The sequence below is a fragment of the Spermophilus citellus genome, assembly GCF_964194105.1.
Source record: "Spermophilus citellus genome assembly, chromosome: 1".
In the NCBI taxonomy this organism is placed as follows: Eukaryota; Metazoa; Chordata; class Mammalia; order Rodentia; family Sciuridae; genus Spermophilus; species Spermophilus citellus.
Window position 1 is genome coordinate 116,843,521 of NC_138182.1, and position 23,926 is coordinate 116,867,446.

A 23,926-nucleotide genomic window follows, 5' to 3' on the forward strand; every position below is an offset into this window, starting at 1 on the left:
GTTAATATTTGATGGACCAAATCATGGAATTAACTGGAATGCCAGAGAATCACTGAACATCATGTATGTTGAGTCTAGATTCCTCATGCTGTCAATCTCTCTTGGCTTCCACTACACTTTTGTGGGATAGTTTAGATCTTAGTGACCCTTAAGGATGTGGCTGTGAACTTCACCCAGGAGGAGTGGGCTTTGCTGGACCCTCCCCAGAAGAACCTTTATACAGATGTGATGCAGGAAGTCCTCAGAGACCTGGCTTTTATAGGTAATAATGATGTTTTTATAATTAATCCAATAGAGAACTCCTATTTATTTCGTTCATTTATGTAGAATGTGAAAAGGGAATCACTTGGTAAATTATCGCGGCATGAAAGGCATGTGGAATTTGGGAAAGTTTTGCTAGGTCCTAAAAATTTATAATGATTGTTCTGGGTTGGTAATTTAGGAATCAAATGGGAAGACAAGGACATTGAAGATCAAATTGAAAATTCTGGGAGCAATCTAAGGTAATTGTACTCAGAAGTGGAAGCAACACCCTTGAGGGATACTGAGAATGCCATAATTTTTAAAAGAAACCAACCAAAGAAATATGCACAATTTGTATTTATTCTTATAAGATTGTTTACTAGAAACATATACTTAACTGTAACAGATAGTCAGTGTTTTCAAAGTACACGACATGCAATACATACTATGAAACTGGATATGTAAATATCATTATTTGGATAATAGTCATAGGGAAGCTCTTTTGCAAAGCATTGTCTCTTTCAATCTCTTTATTTTCAGGAAATTTGAATAAGTAAGAAAAACCTAGGCTTTACCTGCTGTTGGTAGAACTGTTAGCCTAAGACTTATTAATAAATAGAAAATCATGAATGAATCAAGCATTGATAATGTGCTGGTCATTCTTTAAAGAAGTCATATGGTAAACTTCAAAGGTAAAGAAGATTGTGTGGGGAAAATTTAAGTGAGATTCCAAATCTTAACCTGCCCCCCCCAAAAAACCCCAAACATTGTAAATCCATGTTACTTTATGACTGCATTATGTGTGCAAAAGACTTAATAGGTCCTTCATTCCTTCATAGGCACATCACATCTCACTCTAGACACAAACAGTACAAGCATGAGGAATGTGAAGAAAATCCATGTGAATTTAAACAATGCAGGAAATCTCTGGTTTCTCTCAAAAATGTACAAACACAAATGTTAACACAAATGGGAAATGAACCTTCTAAAATTACAGTGTGTGGGAAAGTCTTCAGTTGTTCCAGTTGTATTCAAGGACATGTAGAAACCCTTGTTGGGTGGCAACCCTCTGAAGGTAAACAATGTGGTGAAGAATTTTCTTCTCTAACAGATATTCAAAGATACAGGATAACACCCATTGGGGATAAAACTTTTACGTGCAAAGTCTGTGGAAAGTCTTTTATTTGTGTTCCTTATTTAGAAGACATGAAAGAACTCATTCTGGGGAAAAACCCTATGAATGTAAAGAAGGTGGTGAACCTTTATTTCACTCACAAGTCTTCAAAGTCACATGGTCACGCACACTGACGATGCATGTTTTAAATATAAGGTATATGGGAAAGACTTTGCTTATCCCAGTTTATTTAGAATATATCAGAAAACGCACACTGGGAGAAACCCTATGAATTTAAGCACTGTGGCAAAGTCTTCATTGAGTCCTCTACCCTTCATTCACATGAAGAAACTCATAGTGGAGAGAAGCCCTATGAATGTAAACAGTGTGGCAAAGGCTACACAACTTCCTCTTACCTCCAAATACATGAACAAATTCATAGTGGAAATAAGCCATATAAATGTAAGCAGGTGGCAAAACCTTTACTTGCTCCTCTAGCGCACTCACATGAACAAACTCATACTGGAGAGAAGCCCTGTGAATGTAAACAATGTGGTAAATACTTTGCTAAATTCAGTTATCTTAAAAAACATGGAAGAACTCATACTTGAGAGCAGCCCTATGTTTGTAAACAATGTGGAAAAGCTTGTACTTCATTTAGTCAGCTTTACTCACATAAACTAATCCATACTGCAGAAATACTGTACTAATGAAAGCAATTGGCAAAGTCTTCTGTTATTACTATTTGACTCATAACCATGTAGCAAAGTTTTTGGAAGAAAAAAGTTTGAATTTAAACTGTGGAAAATCAATATTCTCTGTCAACTTCAAAGACGAGAAATGGCTTAAACTGATATGTATGTATGTATGTATGTATGTATGTATGTATGTATGTATCTCTCTAAGAGAGATCTCCTATCTGAGTCTATACTCAAGGGACTATACCCAGGATTGTCTGGTGTGGCTGACGACTCCCCTTCTGCTGTAGATTAGTGGTATGCACCACCTACCCCTGTTGTCTAGGTGTGTAAAGACTCGCAGGGATGGGGCTGGAGATGTGGCTCAAGCGGTAGCGCGCTCGCCTGGTATGCGTGCGGCCTGGGTTCGATCCTCAGCACCACATACAAACAAAGATGTTGTGTCTGCCGAGAACTAAAAAATAAATATTAAAAATTCTCTCTCTCTCTCTCTCTCTCTCTCTCTCTCTCTCTCTCTCTCTCTCTCCTCTCTCACTCTCTCTTTAAAAAAAAAAAAAAAAAAAAGACTCGCAGGGAGCTCTCCTGTGCTGTGGAGCCCTGGCACACTCTGCCCCTAATCTGGGTCCTCTGCCAAGAGTAGAGAGGGTGGCCTCTAGGAGAGACCCTGGAGTCTGATCTGTTGTAAGAGTGCTATTTAAGTGACCTTTCTCTCTGATACTGGGTTTTTGGTGTATCACTTTTAGTGTTCATTTGGAAAGGCAGGTCAAAAGACGGTGTTATGGTGCTTCTGTTTTTAATAATTTGAGCTTAAGCTACCCAGTAGCACTTAGTTTTTAAAGGAGAATTTTGGAAGCTTTCAAGGATTAATGAAAACTTTCTTTCCACGTAATGAGACAGTCTGGAAATTTCCTAGTTTTATTTATTTGATTCAGTGGAAATATTGCATAGTGGTGTGTAACCACTTGATGCAGAGCCAGGATTTATCTAATAAATCCATTTGCCAAAGGCAGGAGTTACAGGTTTGCTACTGGCCAGTGTGAAGCACATGAGTAAATGCAACTGTCCTGGGGTGGGGGCATGCTCTGTAGGAGTTCAGTCTTAGTGAGTATATCTGTAGCTGAAATCAGACTCCTAGGAGGGCCACAGTATCTCCTGATAGGTCCTGCCTACTAATTCTGGGCAATAGTGTTAGTATGTGTGGTGGAAGGTGGATGGCAACATTCTGATGTATTGGGGTGAGTAACTGAGCCAGTAGAGAGGAGGTACAATGATTAAATGAGAAATAAAAGATTCTTCACTACTGAAGACATGATTTGGGAGCCAAACACCATATCAAGTAACCTCTTGGACTTTGAGACACATATTTCCCTTCAAGTATGCATTTTCCCACAAAGGAGACATGATGCTTTTGTGGAATGAACTGAGATTAATCTGAAGAGGATTTATTTAATGGTATAGTGTACTGGAAGTTTTGAAAACCTACAGCAGACTTAAATTCAAACTCTTGTTACAATTTTATAAAAGATTGTGAAATTCTCAAAATGGTTACAAATTGCCAGGTGTGGTGAATCACACCTGGAATCCCATTGGCTTGGTATGCTGAGGCAGGAGGACTGTGATTTCAAAGCCAGCCTGTACAAAAGAGAGGCACTAAGCAAGTCAGTGAGCTCCTATCTCTAAATAAAATACAAAAGGCGGCTGGAGATTTGGCTCAGTATTTGGGTGCCCCTGAGTTCAATCCCTGGTACTCCACACCCCAAGAAAATGCATATAAATCGTGTTTGAACATACAGTGCGCCTGTCCATTATACCATTTTATTCTTTGGATTCTCAGGAATGGTTTGGCAGTGCAAGAACTCTATACAATTAACAAATTCAACAAAAAGCAAGCATATGAATTTTTAAAATAATGATATAACCAGGGCCATGAGGAGCAGTTCCCTGCTCTAGGAATCCTCAGTAATTGTTGGTTATCACGAGTAGCCATGGTTTTCTTATCATGAAACGAAGTTGTGAAAGCCTCTGCATTGCAGAAATTTCTGAAGGTGCTAAGAGTGTCTGCCTGTTCAGAGTCTTTGGTGGAAGAATCCCATGTGGGCCTTCCCTATTCATAGACACCATCATCATGAAGTTCACGTGAGACTTACAAGCAAGGAACACATTGCAACTAGGTCCAGTGCAGCCTAAAAAATGTCAGATTTGCTTGTCTTTAAGGAGCGTTTCAGGGATTCTTGGAGGAGGATGTCTGCAATGAAAGGTCAACTCTCTGCTCCTGGAGAAAGGGGGATGCAGCAAGTCCCATTTCAAGGTCACATGTGAAAAGCTGTTGAGTACTCTGAAGAAAGTGTTTGGTCCTTTTAGAGGTAAGGACAATTTTCAATAGAATGGCTATTGAAATATACACAACAGAAAATATTAGCCAAGTCTTTCTATTTTTTAATGTAGAAAATCAAGCTATAAATTTTCCTTTCAGAATTGTCTTCATACAATCTCAGATATTTGGTATATTGTATCTCTTATTTGTTTAAAAAAATTCTTTTTTCCCTTGATTTGTTGTGGGGCAGGTCACTCAGAAAACACTCCAAGTCCCAGTTTTGTCCAAACTGAAGAATCTTATTTATCTGGCCAGCTGTGACATCTCCCCACAGGACCCATAACTGTTTCTGCAAGCAATAGGAGCCTGAGCATTTTAGGATATTTAAAGACAAAAAACACATCTGGGTTGATGTAGCTTCAATCAAGCAGGTAAAGAAGCTGGACTGAGCAGTTAGCAAGACAATGCAATGGGTACATTGGTATTTCCTGTGAGACCTATCAGGTTTGCATAGGAGCAAGCAAGCAGAAGGGAAGTGGGTCAAAAGGATTATAGTTGAGTACAAGTTTGAGAAAGGTACTAATGTCTAGACAATCAATATCTGACAGGGTACATTGCCCAGGAAAAATGGAAATCAAAGTCAATAATTTTACAGTGTATATGAATTTCTATTTTGTGTTGCCAAGTATGTTATGCTAGGTAAGTATTAATGGGTACACAGGTAGGGCTTTCCTATGGGAGAAACTTTTCTTACATGATATGGAGTCTCAGGGTAAAATGAAATCTGTCTGGCCATTGCTCTATAGCTTGGCCCACAATAGACTTTTTTATGATTTATTCTTCTTTCGAATGTGTACAATGTAATCTTCAGGTGTTATAATGATTTCTGCTTTTCATCTTATTGTTTTCTAATTTTATTCCACTGTGATCTGATCAGATGCAAGGAATTATTTAATTTTTGTGTTTGATAAACTTGCTTTGAGCCCTAAATCATTTTAGGGAAAATTCCATGTGCCTGAGAATGAAGTGAGAATGAGAATGAAGTGAATTTGGTTGTCAGAGAATTAAATAATTGATGGATGTCTGTTGGGTCCTTTTGATTAATAATTCTTTTTTGTTCTGAAGAGTCTTTACTCAGGATGGCCTATCTAATGGTAATAGACTTGTGTTGAAATCACTCAGTATTGTGTTCTCTAATTCTTTATATTGAGAAGGGTTTGTTGTGTAGTTACATGGATGTTTCGAGAATAAATATTTACAATCATTATATTTTGTTGGATGATGTCCTTAACCAGTATGAAATGGCCGTGGCTGATGTTAAAAGTGCTACCATAAGGAAGGGAGTGCAGGCATCTCTTTAATATAAATCATTTCCTTTGAATATACACCCATTACTGTTGTTGCTGAATCCTCTGAAAGTTCTGCTTTCACTTTCTAAGGAACTCCCCAGCTTTTTTTTTTTTTTTCATAATGGCTATACTATTTTCCATTCCATCCAACAGTGTATAAGAGTCCCTCTTCTTCAACAGACTCGTCAGTGTTTGTAATAACTTTTCTAAATTGAGTGACATGATTGCAGTTTAGATTTGCCTTTTCTTGACAACTTAGGAAAGTGAGAAGATGCAGAAATGAGGAAGTTTTAAATAATAAGGTATTACAATTTGTTCTTTTTGAAGTTTTATATATCCCGTCTCAATAATTTGATAGCTACAATTATATATATATATATATATATATATATATATATATATATATATACACACACACACACACACACACACACACACACACACACACACATATATAATTTTTATTTTTATTGCTTAAATATAAATTCACCCTTATTTCAGATTCATTACCTAAATACATTTCAGGTGTAAGTTAGTCAGACCATGCATTTTTTAATGCTTCTATGTTTATATTCATTTTCAGAATGCAAAACATACTCATGTGTGTGCATATGTGATACATGCATACATACATGTAAAGTTGTATATGATTTTATGTATATGTGTGTACAGTGTATTAGCTAGGGTCTAGGGAAGTTCTCTTAAACTCCTGACTCTCAATTGTGTCATTTTTTAAGATGTGCATGATGATATCCACTTAATGGGATTAAATCTGACAGCATATAGGAAGGCTCCTGTCACATACCAGTGGCCATTACATGAGAATGGTCAACAAATGTTCATGCATCTTTCCTCCATTCTTGTAGGACACAGTGCACATTCAAGTCTCCATTCTCCTACTGGGTGAGAAACCTTCATTGGAGTTTCTCACACCCGCTCTCCTCCTGTGTGCAGGTTATTGCTACTGGGATGGAGACTGCATGATTTGAGGGAAAAGCAAAGCAAGTAAAAATGTTGTGACATGGGCTTCAGGCAAGTTACCTACAGCTGTTTCAAGGGATAAAAATTAAAGTGGACAAATTATCTCAATTTGACTTTTTACTTGAGAAAAAATGTTCTCACATTATTGAAACAAATGCATAATGAATAAGGCTGCTTCTATGTGAGGTGTAGACTCTATTTTATTAACAACTTCATATGATAGGTGTATGATTTTAGCAGACTGGAATATGGGTAATGAAATAGATGCTGTGTTGGCTTTTAAGACTCACAAGCAAAGATATCAGATGTATGTGTCATTCATTATTTTTCTTCCATTGTCTTTTTTGAAAATTTTGAATCAGGATAATTTTGGCTATCCAATGGTAGGTGAGTCATGGACAGTTCTGTAAAAAAAACAGAAATGACAGAAATTATTCTAGTATTAGTTGATTTCAAATAGTATGTTTTTACTTGCTAATAACTAATTTATTTAAGCATCATGATACATGATGTTATCAGTTTAATGTGCTTGTTTCATGTTGATTTGAAATGGCATTTAAAGAATAATTCACTCTCCCCATTTTTTTTTTGTGGGAGACCATCTTTGCACATGATTGAGTTTCCTCCATGGCTGGGTGTGAGGTGCTCAGTCAATTTTTAATGTGGCAAAGAGCTTTCCCACCCTTCTTGGGTTTGAGAGCTTGTCCATGTGGAGGTGTGTCTCACCACTGCCTCAAAGATCCAATCATGGCACCTGACCTTGCACACTGCCCCCCTTGACCTTCATTGGATGGGATTTTCCCCAGAATTCTTTGTTCCCCAATAAAAGCCCTCTCCCCAGTGTGCTCTCTCATGCTATCCTCTTCAGTAAATCTTGTTGGCCCCCTGGGTAGCTTGAGACTGAAGGCTCCAGGAGCCAACCCGGAGCTGATTTAAAGGTAAAATGGAGTCTGTGTCTTTAATTTGAACTCCCTGAGGATTTTCCTGCATGAAGGAACACTTCACACTATCTGCACTGGCTGCAGACTAAGTTTTTTCTTTTACAAATTATCAAAGCTCATACCATAACTGAATATCAATTACTCCATGAAACCTCAGAATTCTGCCTAAATTATTTTAAAATACATCTGTCCATCCACATTTAGAATAACTGAAGTTCATTTAAAAGTTTTGGCTTTTATAATAGGGTAAAGATACATAAGATATAATGAAACATTTCAATCATTTTTAAGTGCATAATTTTGTGCTATTAAGAGAATTCACCATCTTGGGGGACAGTGGTGGAGATGTACATCAGGTTCATGAGGGAGAGCTGGCTGAGGAAAAAGTACATGGGGGTGTGAAGATTGGGGGTCCAAGAAGATGAGGGCAGTCATCCCTGAGTTCCCCCAAAAAGGTGAGAACAAATATAAATAGGATCAAGAGTAAGAGAAGTAGGGTAGTTTAATTTCGAGAAAACAATCCCCAATAAAGTAAAATCATTTGATGTTTCATTCCATTTCTCCATGAAAATGTACTGCCTTAATTTCCTTTAAAGAACAGTAAAAAGAAAAACCTAAGTAATAATCATAGTCAAACAGGAAAGGAGAATAATAGAAATTAAGTTTATTAGTGTTTTTTAGAGTGAATTGTTATTATTCCTACAACACTGCAGCTTACATTCAATGGACTTTTTTTAAAACAAGTATCTTTATGCTTCAGATAATGAATTTTATGTGTAGCAGTAGCTAATATGTTTCTATTTCCATATTTTTATTGCTGCATTATAACTGTACATAATGATAGTACTTGTCCACATACACAATGTAACTACATAATGTGGCTTATATCCCTCTCTGGAACTGTCTCTCTCCCTCCTCACCTCTCCCATCTGGTCCCTTTCCTCTATTGATCTACCTATGATTTTCATGAATTCTAACCCCCCACCTTTCTTTCTCTTTGTCCTCTGTAGATTCCACAATATATGACTACTGGCTCTGAGTTTGTCTTCTTTCACTTAATATAATGGACTCCAGTTCCTTCAAATAAAATGTTTTTTTTCTTTATTGTTGAATATATTTCCAATTGTGTAGATGAGCCACATTATCTATTAATGGACAACTGGATTGGTTTTGTACTTTGGCATTGTCAATGCTGCTGCTATAAGCTTGGGTACACATGGGTCACTGTAGTATGATGACTAATTCTTTAGGATGAACTCCAAAGAGTGTTCTATCTGGAGCATGTGGTTGCTCCATGCCCAGACTTTTGAGAAACCTCTAGTCTGATTTCCATACCAACAGTGTAAAAGTGTTCCTTTTTCTCCACATCCTCTCCAGCATGTATTATTATTTGCATTCTTGATGACTGCCATTCTGACAGGAGTGGGATTAAATCTCAGAATATTTTTGACTTGCATTTTTTTAATAGCTAATGGTACAGAATAGAAGATACAGAGACAAAGCCAGATACCTGTAGTCACCTGATTCCTGAAAAAGTTGCCAAATCATACATTGGAGTAAAGACAGTCTTTTCTACAAATAGTGCTGGAAAAGCTTGCTACCCATAATTAGAAGAGTAGAACAATACTCTTGTCTCTCACCCTGTGCAGAAATCAACTCAAAAAAGAACAAAGTCCTAGGAATCAGACCAGAAACTATGCAATTCCTTGAAGAAAACATGGGGTCAATATTCCAGCATACAGGCACAGGCAATGACTTTTTCAAGAGGACACCCAAAGTTCAGGAAATAATGCTAAAAGTTTATAAATGGGATGCCATCAAGTTAAAAAGCTCCACACAAAGGAAATAATTACTAATGGTATAAAAATATTTGCTAGGTACTCTTATGGCAGGGAATTAGTATCTAGAACATATGAAGAACTCAAAAAACTTATTAGAAAAACATTAAAAAACTCAATAAATGGGCAAATGAATTAAACAGATGCTTCTCAAAAGAAGAAACACAAATGGCCAAAGAATATATGAAAAAGAATCAATTGATTTTAATATATGAATTGAATGTTCCTGTCTCAATTCTCCCTTGTAACCATCTTAATTCTAAATACAAAGTCTACTACCAGGTTCAACAAATACAAATGAAATCGCTTAAGGAGTCCTTCCTAGATAATGCTGGGCAGGAGCATTCCTAGGAATATGCACCAGGCTCAGCCCCGAGGAAGCCAGGACCCTGCTTTCCCAGCTCCCCAGCTCAGCATCAGGTTCACCACAGACATGGCCTGTGGGGTGCAGAAGTGCCCTGTGTGCTTGAGTCTGCATCCTCAGTGACCTCGCCTCCTCCACACCTTTAGTGCCTGCTCTCCCCTCCCCACTGGTACTGCTGCAGCTGAGCAAGCCAGGGTCTTCTCCCAGAGCTGTGCTGCTCACCTCCTAAACAGAAGCTGCTCAGCTGGCCCTTGAAGTGGGCCACCATCCAAAGCATTGTTTTAAAACTGTGAAGGTATCATGACTCCTAGAAGATCACCCTAACTGTAACATGTTCCTTGGATATTGTCTCTTTCCTAATGAGGTTTCCATCTGTGGAAACTTTATAAGCTTAATATCAAATGTGTAGGATTTCTTATATGTTATCCTTTTCTTCAAGTAAGCAAATTATGCAGGATGAAATTGAGAGTACAAATAATATACAATAATTCCATTCAATAGTCACAGTGGCAAGCTAGAAATACGAACATGTTTTGAGAGCTGTCAGGTTGACAAGCAATGAGAGTGAAAAAGGCACCGTCAGGAAGCCAACAGGAGTAGAGCATCACTGCACCTGAGGAAGTGATGGGATCACAGGTCCCTGGCATCCAGCATGGCCTAGAGACAAATCTCCTGAGCCTACAGAGAAAGAAAACCACGATGTCCCTAGCACTGAGATGCATTCATCCCTTCAAAATGTGCTCATTGCTTCTGTTTTGTGGCAGTGCTGCTGGGGTTGATTTGCTTTAGCAGTTCAAATACACAAGATTTCACAACCCAGAGTTAATCCTTAGTGGGTGACACAGACAATAGAGCAGCAGCTCACACATGCTCTGAGGTGACCCAGCCATTCATATGGGAAAGAACCATAGGGAGGAAGGACAGAGGGACAGCTGGGCAGCAGCACTGAGCACCACTCCAAGGAGGTGTTGCTGGAGCCCTCAGGCTCTGGACCACTCTGCACAGACTGAGGAGCAGGACCAGCCCTGGAGGGATCCTGCCTGGGTCATCAGGGCAGCAACAGGGACAAGAGGGCTCTGGAAGCTCCAGGCCCCAGGGCAAGCGTGTAGGGAGTGGAGGACTCAGACTCTGCTCTGGACCAGGTGAGAGGCCAGTGGGTGTGGCATGGGGTCAGGTTCCCTTCTGGAGCTCACACAGGAGGTTTTGGTTGAGCAGAGAGCTGACAGGAGGAGCCAGGGCAGAGACTGGGCAGTGGGCAATGAGGACAGCTGGGTTTAGCAAAGGAAGCCAAGCATGCCAGGGATCCCTGAGGCCTGCACATCAGCACAGCTGGGTGCTGCTTAGGGACAGGATGGGACACATTGAATCCTCTGTCTCTGGTCCCCATCTCAGGGGCTATTGCATCATAGGCTCTCAGCAGATCTGCTGATTAACTAAACCAAATGTGATGCTCAGAGTTAAATTAGCAATATAGATCAAACAAAGAAAATGTGATTTAGGCTTGGGTTGTGGCTCAGTGGCAAAGTGCTTGCTTCACAGATGTAAGGCACTGGGTTCGATCCTTAGCACCACATAAAAATATATAAACAAAGATATTGTGTCCATCTATAACTCAAAAAAAATAAAAAAATGTGTCTAAATAATTTTGTAAATCAATCTTTGACATACACACTTTGCAAATCAGGGCATGATAGACTCTTGGGTACTTGCTTCATTCCTCAGTTTAGTCCAAGTTTAACTTCAGAGGAGGAAAGGTTCCAGCAGTCCTGGCAGTGCCAATGCCTGAACACACAGTCTGCTGTACGTTTATGACTTCCTTGGGCAAGTCATTCTGAAGGAAGGCATTCTGTGGCTTAGGATGCCATAAAAATGTGTTGATAATAGTCCTGCAATATTTTTATCCTAAGTTGAAATTTTTAATTTTGTCAGGTAATTGATGATCATAGTTATTTTCCAGTCCCTGTAAATCTAGGATTTGAAGTTTTTTGGATCTAGAACATTGGCATTAAGCATGGAATCTATTTTCACTGATGGAGAACAACTTTCTTTTTTTTGATATGTATTTCGATGATTATTTTCATTCAACACTGGTACATTAGTATTGCTTCAGTATATATACATCAGATGATATATCCTTTCATACACAAGTTCACAAATTTATATGTACAATTCACTTTCAATCACTTCCTGTGTCAGAACAAATATATTCCTCTATGTTTCTTTACTTGCTTTTTCATGAGTCTTGAGAACAACTTTCTTAATTGGGTATGGGACATTACTTCATGCATCAATATCCCACGAAACAGTTTCCTTTGGTTACATTATACCTTGGAGGAGAATATTGTTCAGTGGCCTCAAAGGGGGTCTAAGAATAGTGTTTCCATCAGTTTGCCTATAAGGCACATTGCTCAAATATACAGGGTGGAAAAAATTCATTAGACAGGGCTTAATACAGTAAGCATATCAAATGTTGGACCCCAAGTTTATCTTGCAAAGGTAAAAGTATTACCCAATTTTTTTAAGTATTATGGACAACCAGCCCAAGAACAATAAGAAAATTATTTGGATCTCAGCTAAATTAAACTCAAAAATATTTTATAAAAATCTAGAGATAGAAGTGATCTCTGTGTGTCTAGCACATACAGAGTTCTGAGTGTGTGCCATTTCCTCTCTTCCTTCTACACTTTAAACATTGAGAATACTCAAAAGCAAAGTAATCACTGCCTCAACTAGGGTTGTACCCCTGGAGAACAGCACCTTGTAGACTCTTACCAGGTTTATATCATTTCATGTTTATACTTTTTAATTTATTTTATTGGTTCTTTTAGTTCTGCATAACATTAGAATCCATTTTGATAGTATTATACAAGCCTGGAATATATCTTATTCTAGTTAGAAATCCAGTCTGTAGATGTAAAGTTACATTAGAGCAAGAATAATTGCCTTCTACAGTCTGGTCAGTTTCCAGAAGAAATTGTTGGTGTTTCTGACAGAATTATATTATGCTATAAGAAGACAGTTTCTTCTATTTGAGGAGAGGTAGACAGTTGGTTCATAAAAATATAACACAGTCAGAAATTTAACTAAAGGGGAAAGTAGACTCAGAGGTCTTTTGATAAAATGAGGACTTACAGTCAGAGAGAGGAGTCCAGCCTGCCAGATCCACCCTGACTAGGAAAACGTGTTGAGACAATTTTGTAAGACACTAGTTTTTTGCCAAATCTTTAAAACAAGACTCACATTCTGTGATCTAGCTGGATGTATGCATGCCCAATGTCTGCAAAGTGTCTGTTTCAGGAGTAGGAATGGACAGACATGACAATATCTTATTATCTTACTAAACTACAGATTGGCAAACCAGAGAATGGTACATTTCAGGTTGTTTTGGGTACTTATCTGTGATGTGGAGACTCTTATCATAGGAGGAGATGTCAGAAGACAATTTAAGGACATTGTACACATACATATCAGTGACCCATTATATGGAAATATGATGAAGTACAAAACTTAACAAATGAGTTCCATTGCTTCAAATTTCAGTTATAAACACACAGAGATTTTTTATTGCCATTGTTCATCTTTTGTGGATATCTCCTGTCTCTCCCTTATGTAGAATTGTACCTTTTGTTTTACCTGCAAAACTCCAACCCAGCTAATCCCCATTTCCTGCCTGTCACCAGGACAAAAGAATCCATATGGAATAATGAAAATGACAGAAGAAGAGTACAAGCCGTACTGATGGATCTAAATTCAAACTTAGGAACAAAAACCTCATATTTGTGTCTTTGGTGTGTCACAGTTATGTTTTTATTCTCTGAAATCTAGTAATGCAAGCCTCCTCTGAACTCCAGCCCCCTTCCAAGGGCTGGAAGTGGTCCAGCTATTGCACCAATCCACTTGTCCACTTTTGCAAGGGGCCATGTCTTCATCTCCTCTTTCCATTGTTTCTCAGTTGGACTCTTCTCACAGGTGAGTAAATGTGATTTTTTTAAAATAGGAAAAGTAGGTGTATATGTAATTTAATACTCTTCTTCAAAACAATGTAAAATTGAAGAATCTGATATTAGATTGAGTTTCCCCTTCTGTGGAGAAGAAAGTGTTAGGGTCTGTAAACAAGTCAAGATGGCGCCTGGCATTTTGCCAGAGGGAGTGGTTTGTGAAGTAACTCAAGCCAGCCATTAAGTGTGGAGATTCCTTATTGTTTGACTGCTGTATCTAGTTTATGTTAATTAAGATAAGCTGTGTGGAATGTATATATACCCCTCCTGTCCTACAATAAATGGCTCCCACTCCAGCTATATCAATCTACACAAGTTGCTCGTCACCACCCTCCTACCCCCCACCCCGGTTATCCGGTAATTTTGCTGCAGCCGGACTGCGGCAAGAAAGTTCTCATCATAAGTAATGATGATTGATGAGTAATTGTGACTGATACCGTTTTCTTTGAGGTCACAGTATATTATTCCAAAGGTTTCTGACTTTTAGGTTCTGGGCTTGGAAATCAGTACAATTCTCATTGACATACCTCTAAATTTGACCTGCTACTTTTTCTTGCAATTTAAAAATAATAAATCTATTCATATCCTGTTTACTAGGCATTTTAATGGAAATGGGCCTTGGAGAGGATTTTTTTTTAATCTTGCCTATTTGGGGTTCTCCATAGCTCTTGTGTTTGGATTTCTACTTCATTCCTAAGATTTGGAAATTTTAAATTTTTTTTCAGTGAGAAATTCATGCAATAATTTTGTTTGTATTTTGGAGTATTTTCCATATTTCTCAAATTTGGCCTCTTAATGCTATCTCAATGTTGAACACTTTGGTACTGGTCTCTTAATACATTTTCTTTGTTGTCAACTTTATTTTCAAGTTAATATGCTTTCTCTTACAGGCCTGAGAATCTGTCTTCAGCTTGATCTAATCTATCAGTGATGCTTTTAATGGAATTTTAAATTTGATTTATTGTGTTTTACATTTCCTGGATATCTGTTTGATTCTTTTCCAGGAACTCTCTCCACATTGAAATGATCTTTCACTTCCTATATTTTCTAAGTTCATTTGTTACATCTTTTTTTTTAATTCATTGAACATTTTAACAATGAATTTTCAGTAATCTTCCCCTGATATCGAATCTACTCTTTGTCAATGGGATCCATTGCTGAAGTCTTGTGAGCTGTTTGGGGTGGTTTGTTTTGTTTTTTCTTCACAATGTCTTTATGTTGACCCATATTTTTGGAAGATTATCACTTTTATTTTTGAGGAATGGACTACTTAGTGAGCTTCTTTCTATTAACTACTCCAGGCTATTCAGGTATTGATATTTGCATTCAATGTGTATCTTGTGCTATTCCCAGTGTCAGTAAAATTTTGAGAGAAGACACCAAGCCCTATTGACTGTGAACATTTTAGAATATAGTGACATACTAACAAACCTTACAGAAATTACAACAACCAAAACAACAGCAAATTTGTTGAAAATATTCTTTATAGTTCCTCTAATCTTGGTATAAAATTGCAATAATACTCTGGGACAGGTTGAGAAATTATTTAGTAAAGATTATGAATTACCATTATAATATGTAGGGACTGGAAAGGTGTGGGGGAAATACCAGGCAAAAAAAATAGAAAGTAGAAATTGAGATAAATAATATAAATCAAAGTAAAAAGAAGGAAAAGAGGGGCTGGGGCTGGGGCTCAGCAGTAGAGTGCTCACCTAGCATGTGGGAGACATTGGGTCTCCACTCCATCATTTAAAACACTGGAAAAAATACAGTAAAAGGGGCTGAGAGTGTAATATCAAATGATAGGGAAACATCCATCAATTCAAAATGGAAAGTAATATATACAAGATTAAAATCATAATTAGAATTATTTAGAATAATGTATGCTGAGATACAGAAATTTCTTATTGACTCTTCCTGGTTTGGATAGGTCTGGTCCACAGCTATTCAGCTTTCCCTCCATGTCTCCCTGAGTGGGGAGATGGTGACCACAGCAACCCACCTCTCGTGCCTCTCTAGGAGACCTCTTCAGTCTTTGGTGTGTCTAGGTTCTCTCCAGCTTTCTTTGGGCCCAGAGATGTTCCCAAACTGTCTGGGACGGAGAGGCCTGGTTACTCCCTGTTAGAGGTTCTAGTCATGTGTGCCCTTTGAAGAATAGCCCCATGTATCCAACACTGTGAAATCCTTGTGGGCTACCCTGTGTGTATTTTGGAATATGTGGGGTGCAGAGGCCTGAAATAGAGGGAATGTAGTTTATTTGACGTGGCATTAGGTGGTCCATTGGGGAGGAGAAGGGCTTCTGCCCTCTGCAGTGGGCAGGTGGCAAGTCATTCATTGGCTGGTATGAGGGCTCACTGGTTGTTGACTGGTGTCTGTGAGGAGTTCCTCTGTAGGCCCCTTTGTGGGGTGTACTGTCCTGCATATGTGTGTGTGTGTGTGTGTGTGTGTGTGTGTGTGTGTGTGTGTGAAGAAATTTTAAAAGTTGAAAAAAACATACACTCATGTAGCAGACACAAATGCAAATACTGAATTTACTAGAATTCTGAGGGCAAAAATGAGTGGGAATTTTGGTGGTCTTTAGAGAGGAAAAGATGTCTTAGATATTATACCAAAGGCAAAATCAGGAACAATATTTTATAACTTTTTATTTATTATATTTTGGGTACCAAGAATTGAGCCCATGGGTACTTAAACACTGAGCCATGTGCTGAGCCCTTCTTCATATTTTATTTGGGTACAGGGTTTTGCTGAGTTTCTTAGAGCCTCACCAAGTAGGTGAAGCTGACTTTGAACTCAGAATGCTTCTGCCACAGCCTCCCAAGCCACTGAGATTAAGGAATGCAGCAGCATGCCAGCAAGAACAGAAAATATGATAAAGAGTACCTCATCAAATTTTTAAAATGTTCTTTAAACACCATAAAGAATATTAAAAGTCTCTAGATTTAAGCATTCCAAAATGTGTGCATACATAAAAACATTATTAACACATAAAATTACTCTTATATATTATAATTATAAATGTAATTTTATGTGAAATTATTTTTACAAACAAGTTGCTCAATAGGAGAAAATTTTTCACATTCCATATTTGATTAGTTTCTAATATCTAGACTGTATAAGGAACTCCAGTGAGTCAGCAATAAAATGACAGTTGCCAAACTAAAAGATGGATTCACAATTGTGAAACCCTCATAGTGGCTGCTGCCTTTCATGGTTTTTGCTGAGGATGACGATCAACAGGCCAACAGTTAACCTGCGGTTCCCGATCATGGGGATGATCCTACAGGGAGGCCGCCCCTCTCCTGGATCAGGACATGGTGCCTGCAGGGTTGTTTTAACTCACCTGTTTTCCCAAGGTTGTTGATATGCTCTGTGCAAATATGGGGCACCTCAGAAGCCTGGGGAATCTGAGGTTCTGTCTCCTCTCCCTGCTCAGGTGACACATTCTGAGGCCAACATGGACTCAGAGTGGTGCAGCCATGTGATCCTGCAGGAGCCCGGGAGGGGGCGCCCTTCCCACACACTTCACACTTCTTCAGTTTTCTTAATTAGATCAGAACTGATGGAGTCTGAATCTCATTTATGCTTTCACTGCAAGTGAAGGAAGAAAGCAAATTTTAAGGAAAATGAAAGGAGACAGAACAAAGTACAGAGGCATAAGCAAAAGCTGCTCACCTGAGCTGCTAGCTTTGTTTATGTCAACAGGTTACTTCAGGTCATGGGCACCATTAGTACATATTGTTGGAGGTATCACCAGGCATGTTACAGACTTAGCCACATCATGCAGCCTATTCCTCAGTCACATACTAAGTTTCCATGTGCAAAGTTAGGAGCTTTGTGTATCTCTCAGAAAATCCATTGTATAAAGTTACTGTTATGTGGACAGGTTTAGGATCAGTGAAACATTGTGGTTGTCCAACAAGAGAGTTCCTTTATTCCTAGGAGTTATGGGCCTGAAATCAAGGTGGAGGCTAGTAAGACTCTAACACAGAGCCTCCTCGTGAAGGACATTTTCATAGCAGCCAGGCATCCTGTGTCTCTGCACAGAGGTTTCCTAGCAGTCAGGTATTCTGTGTCTTTGCACAGAAACTTCCTAGCCACCAAGCATGCCACAGGCATGAAGCTATCAGTGACCTCAATCCCAAACACGGAACCCTTACAAACACCTCCAAAGCTGTAGAGGATAAATCTTAGTATCATACTCAACTCTAGCATTAACTAACTATAAAAATTAGGGCTGGGGCTGGGGTTCAGTGGTAGCACATTTGCCTGGCTTGTTTGAAGCACTGGGTTTCATTCTCAGCACCATGTATAAATAAATAAAAAATAAATATTTATCAACAACTAAAAAAAAATTAAAAAAATGAAATGTTTCTCACCTTTATCAGAATAAGAGGAGGTGGGGAAGGGCTGTCAGGGATGCAGGAAAGGGACAACTGCTCTTTCTGTAAATTTCCTGGAATCCCAGGAAGAGGCTTGCCAGTTTTCCTGTCTTGTCAGAGCCAAAGGGGCTGATTGGAGCTCCAGGGGCCTCAGATTCAACCTCCTGCTGACGAAGAGGGTCCCCCTGACCTTGTGTGAGGAGGAGGTTCTTCCACTGAAAGGGCTATGACCTGCAGGCCAGGAGGCTGCACAAAAGGTGGGGTCTCCACAGGGCCTCCCTCAGAACGGTAGGCCAGCCTCCTCACCCACATTGCCCAGTATGATCCAGCTATGGTCACTTGACAGTACAAATATGTGAGCCTGTCATATGGAAAATGTCCCAAGCATTGTATGCACACAAGTGAAAGATGTCACAGAATCATTTAGCTTGGGAAATCAGGAGACTAATTTCCAGAGACTGAAGCCATTTTGTGTCTGTCAAGTAGACACAAAAGCTGGAAATGACCACAGAATATTATGTGATCTGCCCTTATAGCCTCCCTGGATATGGATGCTTTTCAGTTTCTACATTAGCAAACCCAAACCAAACTCAGAAGAACTTAATTCTAAACTCTAATTGACCTCAAACTAAGGACTTTCTATCTTTCTAATAAAATATTTTGGTTTGTTCCAGGCATGGTTGTGCATGCCTGTAATCCCAGCCACTCAGGAGGCTGAGGCATGTACATCTTGAGTTCAAAGCCAGCCTCAGCAATAGTTAGGGGCTAAGCAACTCAGTGAGACCCTGTCTCTAAACAAAGTACAAAATAGGATTGGGGATGTGGCTCAGTGGCCATGAAACCTGAGGTCAATCCCTGTTAACCCCCCTCCCCCAAATAGAGGCCCTCCTTCCCTCTGATGGGCAGAATCACAGCCTCGGGACAGAAGCCCCTGTGCTGCCCCTTTATGAGCAAATCACTAAAAATTCTTCTACCCTTTTTCTCAAAGCTGATTCCTCATTATTGGATTGGCATTTGGAGCAAGGATGGAGCTTTCAATAACACCTTAATTTCACATTTCCAAGCCTCACAGCTGTTATCTATCAGTACATTTTTGGCTTTGAACTATCTTGCCTGATGCTAGGAGAGGAGCTGCAGACAGCTCACTCCTCTGCCTGTCTGCATGGTGGATGGTTCACACCCTTTTGTTTTCAGTCTCTTTATACATTTGCTCCCAACAGTGACCACTGTAGATAGCACAGAAGTGGGCCTAGTTTTCATTCTGTCTGATGACCTCTACTTGGGACAGAGACCTTCAGTTCACATTTAATGTCACTGTTGATATAGTGAGGTTTAGGTCAGCTGTTTTACTTTCTCCTATTTGCTCATGGCTTTTTTTATTTCTCCATCCCTATTTATTGCACATGTTTTGTTTTACTGAGGATGGAGCCCAGGGGTGCCCTAACACTGAACTACATCCTCTGTCCCTTTTCAAATTTTATTTTAAAAGAGAGTGAGGCTAAGTTCCTGAGGGTGGCCTAGAATTTCTGATCCTCCTGCCAAGGTTTGCACCACCATTCCAGCTCCTGCTCTGTTTTGTGTGGTTATTGGTTTTTTTTTTTTTTGTTTTTTTTTTTAGTTGTTGCTGATTGCTAATGAAGAATGTCTTCAATGATTTTTCTCCTAGTTTTTTATGTACCGGTGTAGTAATGAGTTACCATGTGTGAGAAATGTGCTCACTATTTAAACCCAAACAACAGACTTGTTACAGAGCTGGGGCCTATCAAGAAATGGAGGAACTGTAGAGTCTCCCTTCAAACTCTGATTCTTACAATCAAAACAGAAAGGGTTCATACATGTTGCCCAATAATAGGAATGAACTTATTGAAGAGATAAGAAAAGGGAAAGGGGCACCTGAAGTGAGAGAGTGGGTTCTCTCAGTGAGGAGAGGACACTGGGCTTCTCCTGCACTCCAGTTGTATTGGGGTCCCAGAGAACTTTCCAGAGAGTCCTACCCAGGTCCACCTCTTGGCTTTTGACTGACAGCATGGTGCTAACAGACTTTCAGCTTCTCAGTGTCATGGCAAGTCTATGTCACCTTGGCCCCTGCTGAGCAGTTCTAATTGGATTCTTAACAAAAAAATTACCCTTATCTTCCATAATCTGGCCTGTGAAAAGATTCACTAATTCTCTCCCTGAAAAATAACTTGGGCTCCTACTACATTGTTTCCTGCCAGCATTTCCCCTGCACATAAAGGTAGTTTGCTGAGGAATGTGACATCTCCTGTCCACTTAGCTCAGGAAGGGCTACAGGTAAATTGCTTTATGGCAAAGAAAGCATGTGGGGGTCAGCACATGGGCCTATTTTATACAATTATTCTTTTAACCTTGTGTTCCCACCATTCTCATCTGTCTATCCCTTAAAATACTGAGAGACAAAGGTTCAGAGAATACATGGCTTTTACTGATGGTCTTACAAAATGGAACATCTGAGGGACCAGGCACACCCAGGGCAGTTATGATCAGCATTTTATCCTCTGTCGCACAAGGCTCTCTACCCACCCCAGTTCCTCAATGGCTAAGAACTATGGGGTGTACCATCTTTTAAACCATCACCTGGGTTTTGCTGTCATTTAAATATGCTACTGGCACAATGGCACATGTCTGTAATCCCAGTGGCTTGGGAAGCTGAAGCAGGAGGATTATAAATTCAAAACCAGCCTCAGCAATTTACCAAGGCCCTAAGCAACTTATCAATTACCTGCCTCAAAATAAAAATAAAAAGAGCTGAAAATATGGCTCAGTGTTTTAGCACCCCACAGTTAAATCCTTTGTATCAAAAGACTGTATACACACACACACACACACACACACACACACACTGTGTGTGTGTGTATCATTGCTTGTCCTCACCACCCTTTCTTCCCTGTGGCAGGAGAGCCTTGTTGGATTGAGTGCATCTTGGCATGTAGACAGTTTTTACTTCACCTTAATTAACAGGTGTTTCAATCTCTGTTGGTCAGGTTGACCCCTCCCCCACCTCCTGTGTGTCAAGGGGGGTTCAGATGCATGGACTCTAGATCTGCCATATCTACAGGCTGTGGTGCTGTTCCTGTAACCTCACATTCTTCTCTATTTCCCCTCAGACTGCTCTTCTTATACCACAATGTTACATTTAAGGCTAAACACTGTATTCTGAAATGGATCTCTCAACTTTTTGTTTCTCACACCATGAAACTCTTATCAGAATCATTCACACATTCTTACTAACTACTCCAGATAGAAAGAAACATTATTCTACATAGCTCTATATTCTTCTACACATAGAGCTGTAAATCCTTTTCTATATTCCATTTTGGCATATTATTTTGACTTATATCATATCTGTAAAAATTACAAATCAAACAGTAACTGTCTCAAGTAATTATCGCACTGTGTAATTCTATGTATTTTGAGGAAGTTAAAGAAAAACCAATAATATAATTAGATTTTTTTTTCTGTACCAGGGATTTAACTCAGGGGCATTCTAACACTAAGCCACATCCCCAACCCTATTTTGTATTTTATTTAGAGATACAGTCTCACTGATTTGCTTAGAACCTCACTTTTGCTGCAACTGGTTTTGAACTAGCAATCATCCTGCCTCAGTCTCCCGAGCCACTGGGATTACAGGCGTTCGACACCATGTCTGACCTAACCTTCTTATTTGTCATTTTCTTCATTTGATTGATAATAGATTGGAGACACCACCTGGAGTTATTTTCTCAAACCCATCACAGATATGTTCCACACACCTTCTTTTTACCACAATGAAAAGGGAGTGGGGATGCAACTCGGTGGTAAAGTGCACCTGCCCTGGGTTCAATCCCTAATTCTGGGGAGAAAAAATAATAACTACGGCAACAAAAGCACCTGGAGTTCAGCCCTCATCCCTGGCAGATATGTGGCCTCAACTCCACACTTGTGGGGATATGAGCTCCCCTTGAATCCTAGTGGGAGGGTGGGTTGTTACAAAGCAGCACAAATGAGGAAATTCTGAGAAAATTGTATAGCATCTCTTTCACTGAGAGAATTCTAGGATTGTATTACAACTAGATAAAAAAAAGCAAATGTTGAAAAGGTCTCAGATACACACAGAGAAAGCACATTATCTAAAGTGGTGGAAAGGAACAGAAAATATGGGAATCAGCCAGTGAACAGAGAAAGAAGAAGATGGAGGGGATGAGGAGAAGGAAGGCAATCAGAGGACACCACGCCCAGAGGGGAAGACAGCAGACATTCCAGGTTTCATTCCTTCCAGAGACTGTAAGCACACTTCAGGACCCAAGGAAGAGCAAAGGGTCTGGACTTAGAAAGACAACCATTGGGGATGCAGATGCAGGACATGAAAAGTAAGATGGGCTCATCACACAGGCACTAGCTCAGCAGCTAACTTCGTAGCCTCAGACATGAAGCAGAATGCATTTTAAAGCACACACATTGCCAGATATTAACTGAATCTTATCGATACTGTAAGGCAGGTGTTATCAGTCTGCCAGCTGTCCATATGTCCCTCTGTTTTCAGATGGGCTTACAGCTCCCCTCCAGATGTGCTTTCTAGAACGTGACAGATGATATGTGATACCCATGACCTTGTGACAGTTGTCTGTCCTTATGACATCCCAGTGCTGGCCCCAGTGATGGGTTGGAAGCTCTGCAGAGCAAAAGTCAAACAGATCCTCATTCCCTTCTCTCTCTCTGCTTCAGTGGGGGATGTTGGCTGAAGTTGAGACTTCCATTGATTCCAATTCCCATGAGAAAGACACGCAGCACAGTTGTAGACCTCAGGCCTGAGAGGCTCAGGAGTCAGGCTGCCAGTGCCCCTCTGCTTCCCAGGCCTCAAAGCTCCCATGCTCCTTGTTCCTGGCTGAGTCATCTTGCATGGCTCCGTGGTCCTCATGCCTCCTTTTACTCTCTCTCCCTCCCGTGATTTCTCTCGGTTTGAAATTCCAGTGTGCCTTTCAGTCCCTTGACCTGATTCTTGGGGAAACTTCCTAATTTCACCATAAGGAGACCATGCATAAGAACGTTCAGGTTTGGAAAGACTCGAGCTGCTCAGGGCCTTTTTTTTTTCCTTATGCTGAAAGAAGCAGGAGGAAAGGCAGAAGGAGCATCTCTGCCATCCCTGCTCAGGACTTGTGGGGACACAGGCACTCAGACCCAAGGCACTCAGACACAGGCACAGAGTTTGTGAGCAGATGCCTCCCAGGAGACCAGGAGCAGGTAATGCCCACCTGGGAAACAAGGCTTACCAACCACTCACCGCCCATGGGCCATGGGGGCTTGATTCAGAAAATGACATCGCAGCAAGGAGAGCATTTTCCATAATTGTCCTGCAGATAAGGCTCTTAGAAAATGGAGACTAACCCAAAGGAAACAGTCAAAACAATGCTGAAAAATGAAGGTGGGAAAACTTTTTCCAAAGAAGAAAATACTGTCCTTATTTTTGATGTTCCTCATCCAGAATGCAGAAGGTGCTCATGTATTCCCTCAGGGATCTGGGACTGGGTAGCCATGATGTGCGGGTTTTCTGTTCTCACCTTTCCCCAGGAGTGGGTGCTGCTGTTGAGGACTCTACAAAAGGTGCCATGTGTTTGGTCGTCACAGAGAGAGCCCTCGTTGAGCTCCACTTGGGGATCAAGGGCCAGAGCCAGGAAGCATTAGGCTTCTCAGCAGGTGGGTGCCA

The 23,926-nt window shown here is 39.9% G+C and overlaps 1 protein-coding gene across 1 annotated transcript in view; it reads left to right on the forward strand.

Moving 5' to 3' along the window:
* Window positions 1-464: 464 nt before the first annotated feature.
* Window positions 465-23,926, forward strand: part of LOC308647678 (olfactory receptor 2T33-like) — a gene marked incomplete at its 3' end in the record, with an annotated part of 43,021 nt that continues 19,559 nt past the window's right edge. Inside the window, exon 1 of the mRNA XM_081291990.1 lies at window positions 465-503. The remainder of the gene's footprint in view (window positions 504-23,926) is intronic.